Here is a 17,281-nt window from a genome sequence, read left to right as displayed (position 1 = left end):
GGGTCAAGGGAAAGAAAGGTCCAAGAAATGAAATCATAGAGATACCTAAAGGAATAAGGAAAAATAAAAAGGGTTGATACGTGGCCAGATATGAATAAATATTAAACATATGAAAGGACAAAATAATGTCATGTGGGGTTTAAATCAGAGAACTAAAATATATACAATAATAGAACAAAAAGTAGAAAAGAGTAATTGGAATTAAAATGTTCTAGCATTGTGTGAGAATTGAGAAAAATACTTTTAATAATCAAGAATGAAAATTATAATCTCTAGAGTAAGAGTTAAAATAATAGAAAAATTAATAACAAGCTAGTAAGATGTCAAATAAAATAATGAAAATATTTAATCCATAGGAGCAATAAACAGATAAGGAATTGACTAACAGAAACAGATGGCAAATTTAAAGTTTTAAAAATTACAATAACATTAAATATAAATGGAATCTATGTACCTCCCAATTAAAAGTTAAAGTTTGTACATAACATTAAAAATAATCTCAACTATAATGTTGCTTCTAAGAGATACCTTTAAAGGCAATATAAATGTTGAAATAAAAAGAATGCAAAGAATTATGTCATATGAATGGTACCTAATTGAAAGCTGATATAGCTATAAAAATATAAGACAAAGTGAATTTTAAAAAAATATTTTATTTTTTAGTTGTAGTTGGATGCAATACCTTTATTTTATTTATTTTTAATATGGTACTGAGGATCAAACCCAGGGCCTCACATGTGCTAGGTGAGTGCTCTACAGCTCAGCCACATCCCCAGTCCGACAAAGTGAATTTTGAAGCAAGAAGTATTATTAGAAATAAAAATTCTTTGTGATGAAAGCATCAACCCCCAAACACTGTAATAATTATAAATTTGTATAATCTTAAAAGTATAGCACTGAAATATACAAACCCAAAATACAGGACTAAAAGAAGAAATATACAAATCCACACTCCAAAACTAGTTTTTTTTTTTTTTTTTGTACTGGTAACTTACCCCTCTCTGTAAATGATAGAACAAGAAGACAAAAATAGGAAGGATATACAAGTTTTGAACAATACAATCAAGAAAACTGACATAACTGAAATACACACATACATATATACACAACGCTGCAGAATACATTTTCTTTTGATGTAAGGAGAATATTTATTGATCATATACTGGCTCATAAAGCATATCTCAACAATTTTAAAGGATTAAAATTCTATAAAATCTATTCTATAATTTTGGTGGAATTAATCAAGAAACAAAATGTTACCTATCATTTTGATATATAACAACCACAGTCAGAAGCCCTATAAAATCACAAATGCATGAAAATTAATTAGTTTGCTTCTCATCTATGATGATAAAAATATTGGAACAACATTGTATACTATTTGATGCCCATTCATGATTAATTTTAAAAATTAACAACCTAGAAAGAGAAAAGTATTTCCCAAACTTAGTAAGATCTCTCTCAAAACCTACAGAAGAATTACTCTTGGAATCTGGGCATAGTAAAGACACCAGCTCTTACCACTTCTATTCAGTGTTCAGCAGAGAACCTAAATAATGTAATAAGACTAAAGTGGCATTAATACTGAAAAGGAAGAGTTTAAATGGTCAGGAAGGAACAGATTGTTAAATATCTGCAATTCAAGTACTCCTCTAGAATATCCAAAAGGGTCAACTGGAAAGAATGAAAATTAATAAATTTTACAAAGACAATTAAATTTAAAATAGATCAACAGCATTCTTATGTAAAGCTATATGAGACATGAAAGAGAATAGGGAGATTACTCCATTTGCAATTGAATGAAACAATTCAATTGAATGAAGTATGTAGTAACAACCCTAACAAAAAATGCAGAAAGCCTACATTTCATTTTGAAAGACATAAATATTCTAAGAGACATAAGAGAAGACTTCAAAAAATGGATATACATGATATGTTCTTGAATGAAAAAAATAGATTCTGTAATTCTTTGGTAATCAGTCAATAAACTTAGCAAAATTCTTTTTTAAAATATATTTTTTTAGCTGTAAGTGGACAGAATGTGTTTATTTTGCTTATTTTTATGTGGTGCTGGGGATTGAACTCAGTGCCTCACGCATGCTAGGCAAATACTTTACCACTGATTCACAACCCCAGCCCCAATTTAGCAAAATTCTAATAAACCCCCAAGAGAATTTTTGGAGTTCTTTTTTTTTCTAATTAATAATTTTATTTATTTAATTTGTTATTCCTAGATATATATGAAAGTAGAGTGTATTTTGACATATTATATGTAGATAGTATAACTTGTTCCAATTAGAATCTCATTATTGTGTTCATATACGATGTGGAATTACATTGGTCGGTATCCATATATAAGGATAGGAAAGATATGTCCAATTTGTTCTACGGTCTTCTCTTTTTTTTAAGGTAGAACTTAAAAAACATATATATATGTTTTTTTAATATATATATATTCATATACCTTTATTTTATTATATATATATATATATATATATATATTCATATACCATTATTTTATTTTAAAAATGTGTTGCTGAGGATCAAACCCAGTGTCTTACGTGTGCTAGGCGAACACTCCACCACTGAGCCACACTCCCAGCCACACTCTACTGTCTTTTCCATTCCCTTTCTCTTCCCTTCATTCCCTGTTGTCTAGTCCAGTGAACTTGTAATCCTCCCCTCCCTTTTTGTGGGGTTAGCATCCACATATCAGAGAGAACATTCTGCCTTTTTTGGGGGGGGAAGGGGAACTGGCTTATTTCACTTAGCATGATATTCTCCAGTTTTATTCATTAACTGGCAAAATACTACAATTTCGTTCTTCTTTATGGCTTAGTAATATTCCTTTGTGTATATATACCACATTTTCTTTATCCATTCATTTGTTGAAGGACACCTTCCTTGTTTTCATAGCTTGCCTATTGTGAATTGAACTGCTGTAAATGTTGAAGTGGCTGCGTCAGTGTAGTATGCCAACTTTAAGTCCTTTGTATTGGAGTTCTGGTTAAAATTATCCCAAAGTTTATTATCCCAAAGTTTATCACAAAGAATGTTCAAATGAAAATAGGTAGAAAAATTTGGCAAAGAAAGTTTGAAAGGAGAGAAGTAATAGGTACTAAAATATATCATGAAATAAGAATGCCCAGCATAACAAAGTAGTTTTGAAATAGAGTTGAAATATACAAGAAACCAAAAAACAGGTCTTAAATCCTATAAAATTATTAAATATAAAAATACAGTCTTAAAATCTGAAAAGAAATAACAACTAGCTGATTTCTGAGAGCAGTAATTTATAAAAGGTAGAGCAGTGGGAAAAAACTCCAAGAGACATATTTGACTATCTAACAATACAAAATTCTTGCATATCAAAAAAATGTTATGTATCAAATTAAAAAGTAGACAAACTGGGAAAATGTTTGCAAAATCTACTTTTGCGTTATAGACAAAATTATATCCTAAATAAAGATCATATAATCAGAGGTATGCCAAAACTGTATTAGAAATCATTCAAGGAAAATATAAAACAATTTTTAAAAAGACAAATATAATAAATCCACATAAAATACTGAAATTTGCCAGCAATAAGGAAATATAATCATTTTTTGCCAGTAAAATCTGCAAAGATTTTTAGGGTGATTCAATATCTAATTTGAGTGATAATGGAAGGAAAATACTGGAAGAATAAGAACACAAGCGCTTTTTATTTCCTTCTTTTGTTCTGATCTATATTTTCCTGCACTTTTCCAAAAAGTTAGATATCACTTTCTTTAGGACACTACCTGGTTCTAGCAGTTTACCTGGCCCACCTGCTTCCTTATCAACTTGAGTTTATCTAATTGCATTCTAAGTATATTTGTTCCACTCTTCCCAGTTAGATACGACAGGAGCCACTTATTTCTGTATCTTCAATGTGTATAAGTGACACTTCATAAATATTGATGTATAAAGGTGATTAAATATGCAACTCTTAACTGTCTCCTAGGTAGGTAATTGTCAGATGAATTGTGATTTATTTTACCTGATAAAATATTATGCAACACTTTTACAGGTATTTAAGAACACTAGACTATATAATACTTGTTCTGCAATGATAACTATAAAAAAGAACAATTTGAAATTATTTGTACTTTGTATTATAATTTTAAAAGTGCACTTTAAAGAGATGACAAGGACTTATATCACTCAGTGATTCTCTTTAAGTCACCTTTTTTTGTTGTTTTTTTTTTAGTCGTAGATGAACACAATACCTTTATTTATTTATTTATTTATTTTTATGTGGTGATGAGGATGGAACCCAGTGCCTCACACATGCTGGGTAAGTGCTCACCCACTGAGCTACAGCCACAGCCCATGACCTGACTTTTGTTGAGCAATTTTCTGTACTTTCCAAATGTCCTTAAATGATTATACTTTGCTTTTATAATTGAACAAAAAATTAAATAATTTAAATATTTGGATAATTGAGCCAAAAAAATTTAAAGCTTCCCCCCCCTGTGTAAATACTGTATTTATTTATATATAAACACAGCCAGGCATGGAGTATGATTATTTGAAACACAACTCACACCCAATCTAGCTATTCGCTATTTCTCCATTTACTAATCAGGGCTTAAGTCATACCCTCTCTGCCCCACATCATTTCAAGTTGAAGCTTGCCTTATGTCTAAACCTCTGTTGTTTTAAAACATCAGAGTACTCTCCTGGGAAATTATGTGCAAGGTACAGATCTCAGCCCTTCAAGGATAAGCATGACTTTGAGGTCAACAGTTCAACTAAACAACATCATTTCTTTTAACATCTGCTGTCAGAGAAAAAAAAAAGTTGATTTTTTTCCTTCACATTCCCATGCCAAAGTTAGCATTTAGGTCAAATATAAGACTGGACTTTTATATTTCAGTGACTGTTTTTCAGCATTTAGCTTAGAAAGGAGCAGCTCACTGTGGTCATCTCTTCTCTGTTACCCTTGTCATTTAACCTTTCTAAACAAAGATGACATTTGAAAGAATGACAATTCTTTTATCAGAGCTATATACAATAACCGGTGAGAGTTGTTCTGAAATGAAATAAAAATTCCCTGACACATCTGAGTGTCAGGATTTGAAGTCACAGTGATCTGAGCGAACAATAAGCCAAACAGCTATGCCATGTCAAACCATAACTCTTGGTCAATGTCCTGGGATCCAAGGAAGTGATAAGCCTACATGCTTTGAAAAGATTGATGAATGTGTGACTCAGTTCCCAAATTAAAACCTCCCACATTGTGAGATGCTTATCGATTAAAAAAAATCTTAATATATTGTATTAGTCACTGTTCTCCAGGGAAGCAGAACCAATAGCATAAATGTAATTATAAGAGGGATTTTTTAATATTGGTTCACATGATAGAGACTGAATACTCCCACAATGGCTGGCTGCAGTCTGGAGAGCTCAGGAAGTTTGTTGCTGCTTACTCCAAGATGCCAGAAGCCTTGGAACAAAGGGTACAAATGATGCACCCCAATCTGAGGTTAGAGGCCTGAAGGCCCCTTAGAGAGCCACTGGTGCAAGTTTTCATTCAACAGCTAAAGTATCTGGAGTCTGATGTCCACAGAGGACAGGAGCAGCAAAAAATCCACACCTGCTCAAGAAGGGTTGCACATGCCCATGGACAAACTTTCTCCTTCTCTGATATTTCATTCCATCCAGTTCCTCAGCCTATTGGATAGTGCCACCCAAGTTTGGAGTGGGTCTTTCACTCTTAGTTCACTGAAACACATGCCAATCTTCTCTGGAAACATCCTCACAGACACCTCCAGAAGTGTGCTTTACTAATTTCCTAGGTGTTCCTCAATCTGGTCAAGTTGACAATCAAAATTAACCATCATGAAATGAAAAGTATAAGAGATATTTTCATGAATTGAATAAAACTTTCTGAAATTTTTGATGTACAATGAAAATAGTTAAAGAAGAGCAAAGAGAGAAAATGTGGATGACTTTGGATTGGATGAAAATATTCAATTATTGGTATCTTATTGTCACTAACGTTTGAAGTATTGATTTATTGTTATGCCAAATCTTTGCATAAAGGGGCAAGGGCATCATGAAAAGAGTCTAAATCTCTAATGAAGTACCAACAGCATAGAATTTCTCTCCTAACTTTTTAAAATAGTTGAGAAAGAGATGCTTATGGAAATACCTACATGAACTCTGCAAAATAAAAGGAAAAAAAATCAACCATATAGTGGACTTCAGGGTTGGTTTTTACAATTTACAATTCTGAAGTCTGTCTACCAGATTAGAAAACAAGATTCATGGGTATGCTTGGGAAATTGTTTCTGATTATCTCCCCTTGGGAAATGAGAGGAAAGTAAAGATCAGTCTTTTTATATTCTGCAAAGATTATGGTGACAGGATAAGTAATGGTCTTGCACTGGATTTTACTGGCTTTAACACAAGAATGTTTTAATTCTTAAATTCTGTTTCCTATTTAAGAAATAATAGTCAGAAATAACAAATGGTACTTATTAAATCTCTAATGTGTTCTAGGCATTGTTTTTAATACTTTTTGTATTTTTTGAGGGCTTCAGAATAACACCATGTCAATCTGTAGATTCAATACAATCCTGTCAAAATCCCAGCAATTTATTTCATAGCTATCAACAAACAAATTCTCAAGTGTACAAGGAGAGGCAAAAGACCCAGAACAGCCAATGCAATTTTGAAGGAGAATAAATTTGAAGGATTGTCACTTCAAAACTTACTATAGAGCTACAGTTATCAAGGTAGTGTGGTATTGATGAAAAAAAAAAAACAGACATAGAAAACAATGGAGGGGCTGGGGTTGTGGCTCAGTGGTAGAGCGCTCACCTAGCATGCATGAGGCACTGGGTTCCATCCTCAGCACCACATAAATATAAAATAAAGATATTGTATTCACCTAAAACTTAAGAGTAAATATTAAAAAAAAACAATTGTTGAGAGCCACAGCCAAAGGGGCCCCAGCAAACTTCCAGCTGCCAGCAAACTTCCAGCTGCCGGCTGATGATTGGCTCACAGTGGCCCCAGCAACATCTAGCTGATTGGCTCCTCTGCGGTGATGTTCATTGGGCTGTTTCCCTGCCCTTCAAGCTGCCAGCTGGTGATTGGCTCACAGTGGCCCCAGCAACATCTAGCTGATTGGCTCCTCTGCAGTCATGTTCATTGGGCTGTTTCCCTGCCCTTCAAGCTGCCAGCTGATGATTGGCTCACAGTGGCCCCAGCAACATCTAGCTGATTGGCTCCTCTGCGGTCATGTTCATTGGGCTGTTTCCCTGCCCTTCAGACTACGGAACTGCTCATTGGGGGACTTCTTTGGCTCCGCCTACGCGACCTAGCCAATCGGCCTCAAGAGCAGGAGGATTGTGGGAGGTGGTTGTTGGTGTGTGGGAGAGGCTTGTGGAAGCCGGTGGTGGCAGTTGGGCTCTGAGGGTTTTTCCTGAGGAGCTGTTTTGTTTGGCGTTTGTAGTTTTAAAAATAAAGTTTGTTTCTTTTGACAAGTGGCTCCTGAATTGTGCCCAGCCAGACTGCGGCATTTGGTGGCTCGCACGGGGAACGACTGAGGGTAAGTAAACTGCTCGCCCCTGAGGGCAGGGCGAGAGGATGGGTAGCCATTCTAAGTTTACTCTTTTGTTTTGCTTCATTTTTGTTTTAAGTTGCCTGTCCCTGGAGATGAGTGAGACGGAAGAAAAACCGCTCACATCTGAGGAAAAACTATTTGCGTCTGAGAAACAGATAGGGAGAAAGGAAGGATGGACATTTCAGTCCCTGGAGATGAGTGAGATGGAAGAAAAACCGCTCACATTTGAGGAAAAACTATTTACGTCTGAGGAACAGATAGGGAGAAAGGACGGATGCACATGTCAGGAGGATAGAAAGGCTATAATGAAATTTTGTTGTTCCATTTTTATTGGATTCTGTCTCGGTTTGCTTTGGTGTTATCTTGCTGGGTTGTATTATAGTAGAAATACGGGATCAGCAATTAGTAAAAAACAAACCGAAAGAGTGTTAAGTAAATTGTTAGACGAAGGAGGCATCTCAGTAAAATCAAGAATACTCAGGGCATACGTTGATACAATACAAAAATATAGCCCATGGCTTTTTAAGGAGGAGTTGTTAGATATATCACAATGGAACCATCATGGTGAAGATTTAAAAAGAATAGAAAAGTACAACCCAGGCACTCTGCCAGTTGGCACATTGACATTGTGGGCGAACGTATCTGGTTTGCTTAGTCCAAAGCCTTCAGTTCAGACAAAGGTAGAGGAAGGAAGTTTAGAGCAGCAAAAGCCATCAGGGGAAAAGTTACAACAGGAGACTGTTAATAACATCTTTCTATTAGAGAGTGAAAGTCTCCAACCAACAGCACCACCTCCATATGCTAGGAGGCTCCCAACCCCCGCAGTTGATAGTTGGGATCCTGAGACAGGATCTCAAGTATGCCCTGTATTTGAGGTAGGAGGGCAGCGAATTCACCAGGGTTTATTTTACAAAACAGTGAAGGAGCTAAAAGAGGCTGTAACAACCTATGGTCCTCAAGCACCCTTCACTGTAAGCTTGATCGAATCCATTACCAACTTAAACATGACGCCAGCAGATTGGGCTAATATGTGTAAAGCTGTGCTAACTGGAGGACAATACCTGTTATGGAAGGTTGCTAATGAGGAATTTTGCAAGGAGACGGCTATGGGAAATGCAGCAGCTGGTTATCCTCAGAGAAATCTAGATATGTTGTTAGGAAAGGGACCTTATGAGGATCGGCAGCAACAACTTGCATATGATCCTGGTGTATACGCACAAATTGCTGTAGATGCACTTAAGGCATGGAAGACTTTACAAGGACATGGAGGTTTACAAGGTCAATTATCTAAGATAATACAAGGAGCTAATGAACCTTATGCTGAATTTGTAGATAGGCTTATTCAAACAGCTACCAGAGTTTTTGGGAATACAGAACAAGCAATGCCATTAATAAAACAACTGGCTTATGACCAAGCGAATCGTTGGTGCAGAGATATCATTAGACCATGGAAACAGGAAGATTTAAACAAATATATTAAATTGTGTAGAGACATTAATGAACAAGAGCAAGTCATGGCAGCTGCAGTAAAACAGGCTTTAGATGCCAGAGACATTAATGAACAAGGGCAAATTGTGGCAGCTGCAGTAAAACAGGCTTTAGATGCCAGAGACATTAATGAACAAGGGCAAATTGTGGCAGCTGCAGTAAAACAGGCTTTAGATGCCAGAGACATTAATGAACAAGGGCAAATTGTGGCAGCTGCAGTAAAACAGGCTTTAGATGCCGGGCCAAGAACATGCTACAATTGTCAACAAGCAGGACATTTTAAAAGGAATTGCCCCATAGGAGGAGGGTTTAACAATACTAGGTATCAAAGGAATAGAATACCGGGTATTTGCCCACGATGCCGTAGAGGGAGACATTGGGCTAATGAATGCCGTTCTCAAACCACCATAGAGGGTACTCCATTATCAAAAAACGAGCAAGGACAAGGTTTTTATCCACAATATCGTGGACAAAGGCATCGGGCTCCGTTGCCAAAAAACGGACAGGGGGCCCCAATGCTCCGGGGCCCCAAACCACAAATATACGGAGCTCTGGAGGAACCCAGCAACCCCAGCAACCCCATCAGGGTAGTGCCCAGGGCATCAGATCCCTCGTCAGACAGACTAGAGGGAGCGCAGGGTTGGACATCTGCGCCTCCGCCAAATCAGTACTAACTCCAGAGATGGGAGTTCAAATCATTCCCACAGGGGTGAAAGGACCTCTTCCCAAAGGAACAGTAGGCTTATTATTGGGACGCAGCTCTTCTACTCTAAAAGGACTTTTGATAAGTCCTGGGGTAATTGATCCCGATTATGAAGGTGAAATAAAAATTATAGCCAGTTCTCCAAAAGGTATATCAGTAATTTCACCAGGAGATAGAATAGCACAGTTACTAATAATACCATGCCTACATGATAAATTTTCCAGTCATGCTGTAGAAAGAGGTTCCAAGGGATTAGGCTCCACAGGTGTAGATTGGGCTATGCTTTCTTTAAATTTAGATTCTTGCCCCATGCTAAAACTAAATATTCAAGGACATGAATTTAATGGGTTACTGGATACAGGTGCAGACCTTAGCATTATCTCTCGTCAAGAATGGCCAAAACATTGGCCATTACAACAAGCCACTCAAATGCTTCGAGGCCTAGGAGTGGCGAATAATCCCGATAAAAGTGCAATGGTATTAGATTGGAAGGATCCTGAAGGATGTGAAGGAACTATACAGCCATATGTATTGGATCATCTTCCTGTAAATTTATGGGGACGAGATGTCTTAGATCAATTAGGTTTAACATTAACAAATAATATCAATCAAAATGCACCCACTATTATGGCTAGACAAGGTTTTAGGAAAGGAAAAAGATTAGAAAAACAAGAACAAGGTATAGCAGCACCAATACAAATAAATCAAGGAACAGACAGACATGGGTTGGATTTTCACAAAGGGCCACTGAGACAATAAAAATTACCTGGAAATCAGAAAGACCAGTATGGGTTCCTCAGTGGCCCTTGACTAAAGAAAAGATACAAGTAGCCCATGATCTGGTCAAACAACAATTAGTGGAAGGACATATACAACCTTCTGTATCTCCCCATAATACTCCCATTTTTGTCATCAAAAAGAAATCTGGTAAATGGAGATTATTGCAAGATTTAAGAGCCATTAATAATGAAATGGTCATTATGGGACCTGCTCAATCGGGGATTCCTCAGTTGTCTGCTTTGCCAAAAACTTGGTATGTTTTAGTTATAGATATTAAAGATTGTTTTTTTTCAATTCCAATTCATCCTGAGGATAGTCCACGTTTTGCATTTACTATCCCTGCACTAAATCATGAAGGTCCTGATCAGAGATATGAATGGAAAGTACTCCCTCAAGGGATGGCTAACAGCCCAACTATGTGTCAAATTTATGTTAACAAAGTAATCCAGCCACTTAGAAATCAAAATCCTGAGCTACAAATATTTCACTATATGGATGACATATTATTAGCACACAAAGCTAAAAACACATTGCTAGAATGTTATGCCACACTTACAAACTTATTAAAAAATTATAATCTAGAGATAGCAATAGATAAAGTACAATTAAATTTTCCAATTAATTATTTGGGAGTTCTATTATCCTCAACCATGGTCCGTCCACCAAAAATTCAAATACGAGTAGATCAACTCAAATCACTTAATGACTTTCAAAAGTTATTAGGAGACATAAATTGGATAAGGCCTTATCTAGGTATTCCAACAGGAGAATTGGGACCTTTATTTGATATCCTAAAAGGTCCATCAGATCCAAATTCACCCCGAATGTTGACGCCTGAAGCAAGAAAGGCATTAAAAATCATTGAAACATATATGGAAAATATGCATTTGGATAGAATTGATATAAGTTTGCCTTTATTATTTATTGTACTATCAACAAAAAATATTCCTACAGGAGTATTTTGGCAAGAAGGTCCATTATTATGGATACATTTATCTTATTCTCCTAACACTATTCTTACTAGGTATCCTGAGGCTATAGGACAATTAATACTCAAAGGAATAAAAACAGCAAAGGCAGTGTTTGGAATTTCTCCTAATAAAATTATTACTCCATATACTATGAATCAAATTGATGAATTAGCTAATGAGTTAAATACTTGGGCAATAATCATGTGCAAATCTAATGTTTCATTTGATAACCACTTACCATCTAATCCTTTATTGTCTTTTTGGTCATTGCATCCTGTAATTTTTCCAAAAATGACAAGAAAAACACCTATCATGAATGCTCCAAATATATTCACTGATGGGTCAAATAATGGTACAGCAGCAATAGTTACACCTGATCGAACTTTTACATTTTTAGTACCCAAACAATCAGCTCAAAAGGTAGAGCTTAATGCAGTATTACAAACTTTTGTGATGTTTAAAGATTCTGTATTTAATTTATTTTCTGATAGTCAGTATATAGTTAATGCTATAGTATCCCTTGAAGATGCTGGTAGGATTTCCCCTTCTTCTACTGTTTTCTCTTTGTTTTCCACTATACAAAGTTTAATCTGGGACAGAAAAGATCCATTCTTTATAGGACATATCAGGGCACATACAGGATTGCCTGGAGCCCTTAGTTTGGGCAATGATTTAGCAGATAAAACTACACATGACGTACATATTTTCTCTATACTAGAAGAAGCTATAAATTTTCATAAAAGGTTTCATGTCAATGCTAATACTTTACAAAAGCGTTTTAAAATAACTAAGGAGCAAGCTAGACAAATAATAAAACAATGTCAAAATTGTGTGACCTTTTTACCACAAGTTAATCTTGGAATCAATCCTAGAGGATTGATACCTAACCATATTTGGCAGATGGACGTCACACACTTGCCAGAATTTGGAAAATTAAAATATTTGCATGTTACAGTTGATACTTCTTCTGGATTTTTGATGGGCTCCCTTCATGCCGGAGAAAAAACTAAAGATGTTATAGCTCATTGCTTACAAAATTTTGCCACTGTGGGCATTCCAAAACAGTTAAAAACAGATAATGCCCCTGGTTATACGTCTACTTCTTTTAAACAATTTTGCTCATCATTTGGCATTACTCATATAACAGGAATCCCATACAATCCACAGGGACAAGGCATAGTTGAAAGAGCTCATCAAACTATTAAAATGTACTTATTAAAGCAAAAAGACGGAATTGGGAAAGGGTATATATTCCCCAAAGATAAACTTAAAATAACCCTTTTTACTCTAAACTTTTTAAATTTGGATTCATCAGGACTTAGTGCTGCAGAAAGGCATATGTGTCCAAAAAATGTACATAAGCCCAAGGTACTTTGGAAAGATATTCTAACAGGACAATGGAAAGGTCCTGACCCAGTAATTGTCTGGAGTCGGGGGTCTGTTTGTGTGTTTCCACAGGAAGAACAGCAGCCGATTTGGATTCCAGAGAGATTAACCAAGGTCCTGACCCAGTGATTGTCTGGAGTCGGGGGCCTGTTTATATGTTTCCACAGGAAGAACAGCATCCGATTTGGATTCCGGAGAGATTAACTAAAATCCTGACCCAGTGATTGTCTGGAGTTGGGGGTCTGTTTGTGTGTTTCCACAGGGAGAACAGCAGCCAATTTGGATTCCAGAGAGATTAACTAAAGCGAATTCTACAGACCAAAAAGAAGATGATTTGGCTCAAATCAATAATAGCTGATATCCAAAACTCCAATTTGGCTATCCTTACATCTGCGACAGAACCAGGATGCTTTTTTCAATATCTGTTTTATTATTGCCCTTTCCCATATCATGAAGTTCTATTTTGTTTTTTGAGCTCATACAGACCTAGGTTAATGTTTTGCTGATCAGTTCTATTTGTTTTCTTTTTTGACTATTGAGTTTTTAAACATTGCAATGGAGATTTCACCTGTAAAAAGTTATAAGGCCTTTACTATTATGTTATGTGTTGTATGTATTATATTATGTGTGCACACTTGTGTTTTGTGTTATATGTTTGAATGTACATATGTCCATATATCATATATGATTGAGCGCTCATAAAAAAAAAAAAATGGATCCAAAATTTTTTTTTTATTCACGTGATTTAAATGGTTTAATTTAAATTGGGTAAATAACTGTTAAGAAGGTTAACAGATCTGTTTGTTTACTTTCACCTATTCTTTTCATTATATTTAATAATTCTTTTCAAAATAATGTAAATTGTTAAGAAAATTGTTTTCTTTTAGTGCCTTCTAGAATGTTACACAATTATTAATATTAACCATTATTGCCAAAATTCCTATCTTCATCCCAGTGCCAGTGAAGATAATGTAAATTGTTAAGAAAATTGTTTTCTTTTAGTGCCTTCTGGAATGTTACACAATGTTTTCTTTAGCCATTATTGCCAGAATTTCTATCTTCATCCCAGTGCCAGTGAAGAATTGTTAAGAAAATTGTTTTCTTTTAGTACCTTCTAGAATGTTATATAATTTTTTCTTTAGCCATTATTGCCAGATTTCCTATCTTCATCCCTGTGCCGGTGAAGACAAAGATAAAACTAATCTACAGTTTCTGCAATAGCCATCACTGAACCGCTTACAGAACTTGCCTAAACTATGTGTCACTTGTATGCATTGTAAACTCAATTGTATGCATTGTGAACTATCTGTTGGTGCAGCGACTTGTGGTACTGTTGGAGTATTGATTTGGTATATCTTCCTCCCTTCTGCTTGTAATGATCGTTCAGCTATTTGGGGGCCAACAGAGGTGAGGCAAAGAACCTCACCCCCCCGCTGGTACCTCTCCACAGGTGTGGCTGTATACTGGACCGGTAGTCAATGACGGGTAAGATCCAATTACAGTGGTACCAACCTAAGACAGGAGGCTGACGCCCTGAGGTCAGCTCATCCGAAGACGGGTAAGGACCATATGTAGTATTGGACAACCTAAGGCAGGCACGGTCCCTAAGCCACATGCTTGTTGTTTAAACAGAGAGGGGGAGATGTTGAGAGCCACAGCCAAAGGGGCCCCAGCAAACTTCCAGCTGCCAGCAAACTTCCAGCTGCCGGCTGATGATTGGCTCACAGTGGCCCCAGCAACATCTAGCTGATTGGCTCCTCTGCGGTGATGTTCATTGGGCTGTTTCCCTGCCCTTCAAGCTGCCAGCTGGTGATTGGCTCACAGTGGCCCCAGCAACATCTAGCTGATTGGCTCCTCTGCAGTCATGTTCATTGGGCTGTTTCCCTGCCCTTCAAGCTGCCAGCTGATGATTGGCTCACAGTGGCCCCAGCAACATCTAGCTGATTGGCTCCTCTGCGGTCATGTTCATTGGGCTGTTTCCCTGCCCTTCAGACTACGGAACTGCTCATTGGGGGACTTCTTTGGCTCCGCCCACACGACCTAGCCAATCGGCCTCAAGAGCAGGAGGATTGTGGGAGGTGGTTGTTGGTGTGTGGGAGAGGCTTGTGGAAGCCGGTGGTGGCAGTTGGGCTCTGAGGGTTTTTCCTGAGGAGCTGTTTTGTTTGGCGTTTGTAGTTTTAAAAATAAAGTTTGTTTCTTTTGACAAGTGGCTCCTGAATTGTGCCCAGCCAGACTGCGGCAAACAATGGGACAGAAAAGAGTACAGAAATAGACCCCCACAAATATAGGTGATTGATCTTTGATAAAGAAGCAAAGGCAATACAATGAAGAAAAGACAGTGTTTTCAACAAATAGTGCTAGAACAACTGGATATCCACAGACAAAACACTGAATCTAGACACAGACCTACAGCCGGCATCGAGCCTAGTGGACAGGAACATCTGGTTTCTGGGAATAACCAGTGGACATTTCCTCTTATTAACTGCCTTGACATATTGTGAATTTCTGTTCCTCTCCTGAAGTGGGTGTGACCTGCTAAGATGCTAATCAACCTGCTGACTGCAAGACATCAGGAAGCAAGACTCCGCCCTCGAACCTTACCCCTTCCTTTGATGTACCCCCTTAAATAAAACCTCTGGAGCCATCTTTCCTGATCCTGGAGAGTTAGGCTGTAAATGAGAGGTCTTCCTGAACAATAGAATACAGCTCATTAAACAGGAAAACAAACCTTGAATATAATCCAAACCATGATCCCAGATTATAAAGCAAAACAAAACCCCACAGTAAACCCCACATTTGACAATAAAGGTGCATATTATGTTCTGTGTGAGTAGACTTTCAGTTTGAGAACTTTAAAGATCTTAGAAGGTGAAAAGTTCAAATTTATTTTGACTCAAGCAAAAGATGGGATGGGAATGAGAGTGAAAATTCAGTTTAAAAAGGTAATTTAATTTGTTACATACTTTCAGAGAAACAACCAAGATGCAGGATGGAATGGTGTGCTACCTTTTGTGTAAGACAAAGGGAAATTAAGACAATAAGAATAGGGCTGGGGGTGTAGCTCAATAGTGGAACATTTGCCTGTCACCTATAAGACCCTGGGTTGAATCCTCAGCACTTAAAAAAGAAAAAAGAAAGGGGGAAAAAAAGCTTTCAAAAGTCAGAGAAAGAACTAGCATGGAGAAGAGAGGAAGTGATCTGTTATAATTAAATACAAACAGAAACAAATGTCCTAACTGCATATGAAGAGGGCAGTATAACTATAAAACAATAGAACTGTAACCTAACTGCATATGAAGAGGACAAAATACACAGAAAAAATAATTATTTCAAGTAAAAGTTTGAACATGGTCCATGGCTAGAGGGTTTTATTTATTTTATTTTACTTTATTTTATTGGTACTGGAGACTTAACTCAGTGGTACTTTACCACTAAATCACACCCCCAGAACTTCTCCCTCTTTTTGAAAATATTTTTAGTTATAGATGGACACAATGCCATTATTTTATTTATTTATTTTTATGTGGTGCTGATGATCAAACCCTGTGCCTCACATGTTTTAGGGAAACGCTCCACCATTAAGGGGCAACCTCAGCCCCCCAGGCCCCTTTAAAAAAAATTCTGAGACAGGTTCTCACTAAGTTGCTTAGGACCTCACTAAATTGCTGAGGCTAGTCTTGAACTTTTGATCCTCCTGACTCAGTCTCCCGGTTGCTGGGAGCATGCCACGGAGCCTATCCTGAGGTTTTTATTTTAAGGTAAAGTATAGAAAAGGAAATTTGAAATTTTCTTAGTAATTTCATTTTTAACAGTATTTAATTAGAATTGATAGTCTGAAAGTATTTCATGTATAGTTTAGGAAATACAAATAAATGAATCTTTTGTGTGAATCAATATTTTTAGTGGAAGAAAGAGATGGAAATTAATAAAGTTGTATTAAAAAGCTCTGGGCTGTTATTGCGTTGGCTAAGACCTTGATTAAAAAGTTGAATAGAAGTGGTGATAACAGTCACCCTTGTCCTTTTCCCAAATTCAGAGAGAAGCATTTAAATATTTCAATGCTATGTTTTACATTTGTGGTTCAGTTCTTTTAAAAATTTTTTTTAATATTTATTTTTTAGGTGTAGATGGACACAACACAATACCTTTATTTTTATATGGTGCTGAGGATCGAACCTGGGTCCCGCCCATGCTAGGCTGAGCCACAATCCACCGATGAGCCACAATCATTTCTTGTACATACTTTTGTTTTAATTAGATGAAGCAAGTTTCTATCTTTTAAAAAATTATAAATAGATGTTGAATTTTACTAAATGATTGTTTCTATTAACATGATCATGCTCACAAAATTATTCT

This window comes from Urocitellus parryii, chromosome 3 (genome assembly GCF_045843805.1).
Source record: "Urocitellus parryii isolate mUroPar1 chromosome 3, mUroPar1.hap1, whole genome shotgun sequence".
NCBI lineage: Eukaryota > Metazoa > Chordata > Mammalia > Rodentia > Sciuridae > Urocitellus > Urocitellus parryii.
The sequence above is the reverse complement of the archived record's forward strand: the minus strand, read 5'-3'. Positions refer to the sequence as shown.